At 44.4% G+C, this 8028-nt stretch overlaps 1 protein-coding gene across 1 annotated transcript in view; it reads right to left on the bottom strand.

The window, feature by feature from the left end:
- ERICH6B (glutamate-rich 6B) overlaps nt 1-8028 on the bottom strand; it is a 64942-nt gene that overhangs the window by 48128 nt on the left and 8786 nt on the right. The window lies entirely within an intron of this gene.

The raw sequence follows: 8028 nt of genomic DNA, 5'->3' as shown, positions 1-8028 counted from the left end.
CATCAAACCTCAGAGGGAAGGTAGGGGAGGGTGGGGGTAAGGGGAGAGATCAATCAAAGGACTTGTAGGCATGCATATAAGCCTAACCAATGGACACAGACACCAGGGGGTTGAGGGCATGAGTGGGGGATGGGTGGGGGGACAATAGGGGGATAAGGACACATATGTAATACCTTAATCAATAAAGAAAGAAAGAAAAAAAAAAAGAACAAATCTTAATTTCCCCCCATCCAATCAATTCCTGTCCTGTAATGTTTTTCTTGACAGAACTGCAGTCCCTGAGCCTGGGAGAGCTGTTGGAGCCATGCGTGTTTGCCTTGCAGGACAGATCCCCTGTTAGAGATGAGATGCGGGTGGGGAATGGCAGTGAATAACCAGCCGGGTGCCCACTCCAAGAAGTGAGCAGCCCAGCTCTGCAACTCAGCACTCTCTTCACCTCCTAGTGGATTCCTTTCTAACTTAGACAGCTGGGCTGGGCTGGTGATTCCCAAAGGCACAAATCCATAAGCTGTTCTAAAACCTGGTGTGGTCCATGGAGCAGCAGCAGTAGCTGCTGCTGGTGTTTGTGAGAAATGCAGGATCTCAGACCTACTGAGTCAGAATCTGCATTTTAACAAGATCCCTGGTTCCTTCTCTACACATTAAAGTCCGAGCAGTACAGCTCCTAACACTTTCCCTTACTGCAGCGGTTCTCAACCTGAGGGTCGCGACCCCTTTGGCGGTCGAACGACCCTTTCACAGGGGTCGCCTAAGACCATCCTGCATATCAGATATTTACATTATGATTCATAACAGTAGCAACATTACAGTTATGAAGTAGCAAGGAAAATAATTTTATGGTTGGGTCACAACATGGGGAACTGTATTTAAAGGGCCACAAGGTTGAGAACCACTGCCTTACCGGAAATGGAGTAAAATAAATTCAATTGATCTGTACCCTTCTGGGGGTGGTGGTGGGGTGGCTGGAATGCAGAGTGTAGAGTCTGAAAGAGTTTGTTTGATAAGCCACTTGTGTATCAGGATCAAAGCTCTGATCCACCCCGCCTCCCCTCGCGCCCACCATACTGTGAGATAACAGAACACAGTGCCTAAATTATTATCTAATAGGATGGCCTGGTTAATTGCAGGGCTTTTATTTTGTGAAGTGATGTATGCAAGTTGGGATTCTACTACCATAAGGATTCTCCCTTGTCCTTCCCCCTCATAAGATTCAATGAACCCCTCCTTAATAAAAATTCAATAAGTCTTTAAGGGCCCCAGGTGTAGGGGCTAACTTATTCCTTACCCAGGTGTCATTAGTGATCTCTTGCATTCTGGCCAAGTCCTGCTTCCCAGACCTCGGGGAACCCAGCCACCAACTAGACACTCTTTAAATGTGGGAGTCCCTATACCAAAGGTTGAGTAGAAAGATGGACTTTTGGTTCTATGCCAGGTCATTCTGTGTTGCTCCAGAGACCCTCTCTCTGTTTCCTTATCCATCTCCCTTCTTCAGGAAGGGATAGGGAAGCAGCACATCCAGGTTCCGGGCTGTGTACCCAGCATGTCCCTAGGTCCTCTCTAAGATTTGGTCCAGCCTGGACCCACAGGATACCCACCACCTGGGGCACCCTCCCTAGCCTGGGACTCTGTGGAGAGCAGGGAGCTTTGGGTATATCATGTGGACTCTCACCATTTTCTTCCTGTTGTGGCACTTCATGTGCTAAAAAAGAATAGGAAAAATTATTAATAGAATGTGGTATGGTGAATTAGTCCAGACCTTGAAGGAATCGATTTAAAATCACCTCCTAAATGGCTGGGAAGACCAAGATGGAGATCACATATTTTGGGATAAGAAGCTTCCATGATCTTTAGCAGTTTGAGGACTGTAGCTTATGCTCAATAAATATTGATTCCTTTCCCTTTATATATATTTTACTTTACCCACTAGAATTTAAGTTCTGAGATGGTATAATGTAGTTATTCATCTTTATATCCTGCCCAATATACAGTAGGTGTATAATAAGTGCCAGTAGGCATACAGTAAATGTCATGGAATGAACTGAGTATGAATACCCAATTTTGCTGCTTCCTAACCCCACTGGAAAATATTGTTTCCTCCCCTTTCAAAATTCAATTGTAACTCAAATTTAAAAGCACTTTACCCTTTGGCTCAGTTTCTTACATGATCCATGAGCCTTGACACCAAGCCCTAGAAATAATGCCTTGGTCACTGGCTTTAACTTAGCCAACTCCTAGTCTAAAAAGGTCAAAAGAGGACTCTCTGGTTGGGGGCCTGATAATCCTGTGCTTCTTACATTCTTGTGGATGGATTTGTAACTTCAGCAAGTTATTTAAAATCATCAAATTATAAAATTAAAATGATACCTTCTGAATCCAACTTTGAGGTGTGTGCTATTGTTGAGGCTTCTTGCTCTGTTTTTACTTTTGATGTTGAAGGTCCTGTTAAAAGACAGAAGAGGGTGGCTGGGATGGTGTGGCTCAGTGGTCATGGTTCGATTTCCAGTCAGGGCATATGCCCGGGTTACAGGTCCAATCCCTAGTAGGGGACGTGTAGGAGGCAGCCAATCAATGATTCTCTCTCATTAGTGATGTTTCTATTGCTCTTTCTCTCTCCCTTCCTCTCATAGAAATCAATAAAAACATATTTAAAAAAAAGACAGAAAAGGGTGGCCATTAATAATTTTAACCTCACACTTCCCAGTGGGTTCATATTGGACATTTAGGGTCTGAGGTTCTTTCTTGACCCAAGGCTGATCAAGAGAGGGGAGAAATGGGTTGGAGGGGACTGCTGGTATATCCTGGATGTTCCCTCTCTCCTCCTCCACTTTTCTAGGACTGCAATGAACCAATGGTTAGGAAAAGTAGCCCCTCTGTGGGCTACTTCTCCTCTGGTCACCAGGGAGCCATTTAGGGTTCCAGGATAGATAGCATGATGGGTTGAGCATGCACCTTGTAGCTTTAGAACAATAGAGCCAAGTGGCTCCAAGACCATGTAGATAAATAACGGGGTATGGCTGTCACTGAAGGAAGTGGGTGTTTCTTGACTTCTTGCTCCCCAAGGGTGCGTAATGGGGGCTGACTGGGAAACACAGGAGGCTGCTGTAGTTTTTTGAGAACTTTTGTAAGTTCTTGGTGATGCTGACTTTATGTCTTCTGGAATTTTGTAATTCTCAATCCTTTTGCCTCCCCATCCTCATCTCCCCCTCTTTCTACTCCTAAACATATGTGTGCACACATGTGCATGCACACAGCCTAGGTTCCATGCTTAATAGTGGAGGGGAGCAGGCCCATGAAGAAAAAGGAAAGGCTAACTGCACCATCTGCTTGCAGGAGTGTCAGGCTTTGACCTGGTCTGTGGTGCTTGGACGCCTCTACACATGTGCAAGTCATAGCCTGAGATGGACCAAGAACTTGCCTCTAAAGACCAAGTCATTGCCTCTAAAGACCAAGAACTCTCCAACTGATTCCCCTGTGGCATGGCTCTCACTGTTAGGAAGAATTCCTTAACGTATTTCCCAAAGCCAGTCCTACGCTAGGCCTTCAATGCAGATGGAGAAGTCAGGTCTCGGTTTTGTATGGCTGATCATCAGGTACTTGTAAGACAGTTACACTGTCCCAGAGATGTGTGCCTTCCAGACTTAACACCTCCTTTGCTTCAACAGGTCTTTGTATGGTATAGTCTCCTGGTCTGCCTAACACCACCCTCTCCTCCAAGTCCCACCAGTCTGCTTCTAGACCTCACACAGTGTGACAGCTCTTGGAGAGAACAGCTAACAGCTGTGCAGGCTAGAGTAGGATTACTCCCTCTTTATGGAAACTTTTAATTATATTTGGCTATATTAACTTTTCTGGCACTAACATCAGTCATGTCATTGACTTATTGCGCTTATAGTTGACTAACATCTACAACAAACAGGGCTTCCCTACCTTGCACTTCACCCCGTTGTTTTTGTGGACCTAAGAGCAGTGTCTAATATAAATTACCATTATCTTTTATCTAACTAGTTCTGGTCCCATGTTCCTGTTTGTCAAGATCTTTTAGAATCTGATTACATTATTCCCATCACTCAGCAGCTTCAGATCATCTACAAACACAAATTTTCCTCCTACATCTCTGCTCAAGTCTATGATAAAATATGTGTGGCTCTCTGCTGGAAACTAGGTTGACTCTGATCCTTATATAGTATCTCCAGTGGTTATTCAACAGTTATCACTGCATCATCTTACATTGGCAGCCACCTGATATTTCTCTATCTTGTCCACAGGAACATCAGGAAGGCTTTGAAAATGAAACATATTGTATAATTTGGGTCTACTGGATTACCACCATTCTCTGAGCTACTGTCAAAAAGTGACCTAAGCCCTAACCAGTTTGGCTCAGTGGACAGAGCATCAGTCTGTGGACCGAAGGGTCCCAAGGTTCGATTCTGGTCAAGGGCACGTACCTTGGTTGCAGGCTCCTCCCTGGCCCAGGCCCTGGTAGGGGCTCATGCAGGAGGCAACCAATCAATGTGTTCCTTTCATATTGATATTTCCCTGTGTCTTTCCCTCTCTATTCCATTCTCTCTAAAAATCAATGGAAAAATGTCCTCAAGTGAGGACTTAAAAGAAAAAAAAGTGACCTAAAAGCCAGTATTACTTGTTTTGTTCTTATTGATTCCATGCTGGCTTCTTGTGGTCACTTTGCTCTTAATATTTGCCCCCGTTTGGTTACAGACTCATTTCCCCAAATTTTCACAATTCCTTAAAAACCACAAACATGATGAAGCTATTCTCTCTCTGTCTATATTCTGGGGTGCATTTTATCTAGGTCAGGACACAGCAGTGTCTTCTGATCTTTTCACCAAGTTTTGCTTTCTGCTATTTCCTGCCTAATTTTGTTGCATCCTTTTCAATATGGAGAACAGTTTTCTTGACAGTGAAGTCAAAATTAAATAGCAATTGAAGGACAGGACTTTGAACCATTCCTCAACATTGCACTAAACAGTGGCCTTATCTTGATCTTCTTTTTGCCCAAATCCTGTTTTAAAAGGGCCTCTTCTTTAGGTGCATCCTGCAGTATTGTTGTTATTATTACTACTACTACTTTTTGGTAATAAAAAATTTATCCTGGGCAATCAGATCTCCTGACATTCTTCTTAAAGTTGGAGCCATTTTTCTACATTTATTGTAGGTAACATTCTTATTTTTTAAATCTCTGCCTGTGATTTTTCAAAACTCGAGTCTACTGAGGGGAACTGTGTGCAAACGCTAGTTTATACTTTTGGGAGCTTTCCAACTGTCTTCTCCATCTGGCCAGGTGGCATGAAGTAAATTACTTCACTAATGGCACTTCCCTTCTTTCTGTCTGTCCCCCCACACATTGTTTTTTAGACCCAGCTCCCTTCCTAGCAAGACTGTGTTTTGGAGTAGGATATACCCTGTAATCACCATATCTGCTCTGAATCAGATAAGGCGTCAACAACAATTTCATAAGTATTTTACAAAGATGTATAGGTGCTCACTCTGTGCCAGGCACTAAGTCTTGAGGATTGCTACCAGCAAGGAGGTACTGCTCTGTGTCAGAGCTTTGGGTATACTTTGTTTCTGACCCTGCTGTGTGCCTGGATAGGTGGACACCTAAGGCCATCAATAGCCTTTCTGGTCCTCCTTCAGAACACTCCTCACGTGGGTCGCAAGGTATTTCTGGTACCTTTAGCATTCCTTCCACTCTCTGTAGTAAGGTTTCAAGAATTTACCTGTTTTTCCTCCGCATTCTGTTCAAATTTTAATTTCAGTTTCCTTGACAGTGAAGTTAGAATTAACTAGCAATTGAAGGACATGACTAACTTTACAACCTAACTTTTACAGGGCTTTGCCACATAAAATGCTGTTTCTGGCCCATGGGGTTTGAACAATCTCATTAAAAAAAAGTTTTAAAAGTAGGAACCTTGCACCCATTATATTAACCCTACGCTTGAAGTGCGTGGTTCTCCAACATCCCTGTACCTGTGAATCCTCTGGGGATCTTGTTAAGGATGCAAGAGGGGATCCTGATAAAAAAGGCTGGGAACGTGCCTCTGTACCAGCTCCCAGCAGTGGGATGTACAGTCTTGGACATTGTGGATCAGCAGTGCCGACACCTGCTGTCATCTCTGCATGCTTCTGTTGGCCCTTGGCCTCAAACTAGCAGCTCACTGATTGCTTCTGTCTTGATTGTCCATGTTTCTCTGACAGGTGGCTGATGGCTTCTGCCATGGGCTGAAAGTGGAGTCTTTTTTGCATCTGCCACACTGGGGAATCCTTCGTGTTCTGTACTCCAGCTGAAGAGGGTTGGCTTTCCTTCTTGGCACGGGCCACACCTTCATCACTCACAGATCGTTTGCCCTGTGTCACTTTCCCTTCCTCCTCTTGAATGGTTTTGATCTCTTCTACCTTCCTGGACATCCACATTTCCTGGTTTCTACCTTCACACTTCTCTCACTTTCTGTGTAACCAGTCATTTCTCAGAGAAGCCTTTTTGTTACATTTTTGCTCCATTTCATTGGCCAGATATAATCATGTACCTTTTACTGGCAAGTTTCCCCCAGTTATTACCAGTGCTTTCCAGAAAGTTATGTTGTAAACCATAAGCAGAAGGAAAAAGAAAGCCCCTCACATAACTGCAGGAACCTGGGGTGTGCCATTGATCCTATTTAGAGGTCCAATACAGTCCACACCTTTGGTTCAGGCCACCCACATCATAGTATTTGACCAGTAAACATTTATGGTGGTGGCTAGACTTTCACTAAACACAAAATTTATGTTGGCATTAAGGAACTCAGTACTAAAAAGACAATTGTAAAACATGCCCCTACAGACCAAAATTATGTAGAGTGCTTCAAACTTAAGTTAGATATAGGCATGACTAGTTCTGTAAATTAAGCTTAGAAACCAAAAGGATCATGAATGAACCGGTTGAATAAAGCAATAACTTCCAGAGGGCCTCTTTCTGGAGGTGGGTCCATAGAGGTATGGACAGGACCTGGTGTCCCCTTCCCACACCCCAGCCTTGTCCTATCTTCTTTCTCCTCTCCCACATCCTTCCAAGCTTAGCATTGGCACTTTACAGGTGATTACCCAGTAAATGACTTTCAGAATCCTGCTTATGAATATTTAGAGAAATGCTCAGATTTTCCCCAGCTGTCATGCTTACTGACTTTGAAATGGTTCCAGTTCTTGGGGCCCCATCGGAACACACATGCTGACAAAGGCCCGACACAACCCTATTTGGCCTATAAAACACTCCTCATCAAGTGCTGCCTGCGCCCCCGACCTCCAGCTGTGTGGGCTGCCCCTTATCTCTCCATACTTCTTATGGGGTTTCTGGCTCCTAATTTCACCTAATCACATTTGAGCTATAAAATTTAGCAGGCACAGAGGGGGGCATGGAGTTGAGGTGATGGGGAAATTTAGCTTATTGCTGCCATGGCTACAGATGTGAAACGGATCCATGAATCCGTGCTGGATCAATCTCACTAAGGCTGGATGTAATTATTAATAATGGTGACAAATGCTGTTGAGCATCCCATCCCAGGATCCTAGAGTGAGAGGTCTTTCTGTTGCCCACTGCAAACTTGCCGAACTTTCTTCTGAGTATCTCCCAGTTGTGGCCACAAGAGTTCACTGGGCTGGCTTGGCTGGGCCTGAGTCAGGGCTGGCTCTGACTGCTCAATGGCACAGGGAGTCTGGGGGACCCCATCACCTTGGGGACCGGTCTGTGATCCGGGAAGGAAATGGTCCCTGAGGGAAACAGGCTCTGTGTTCATGCAGAATAAGAACGGGAAGATGAACGAAGAGACAGGGAAAGCCTGAAGAACGAAACTGCCTCGGTACTTTGCTGATGCTCTTTCTCTGAGGAAGGCCTGGCATGGAGGAAGGTTGTAACAGGACTAGCAGAGGAATTTAACTTCTTACCCAAAATACAACTTTAGGTGGCGCAGGAAGCAGTATATATCATCAGCATGAGAGTCCTTAGCTCCGATGTTTCACAGGTATGGAATGCACTCG

The sequence above is a fragment of the Myotis brandtii genome, unplaced genomic scaffold (assembly GCF_000412655.1).
Source record: "Myotis brandtii unplaced genomic scaffold, ASM41265v1 scaffold174, whole genome shotgun sequence".
In the NCBI taxonomy this organism is placed as follows: Eukaryota; Metazoa; Chordata; class Mammalia; order Chiroptera; family Vespertilionidae; genus Myotis; species Myotis brandtii.
The sequence above is the reverse complement of the archived record's forward strand: the minus strand, read 5'-3'. Positions and strand labels throughout refer to the sequence as shown.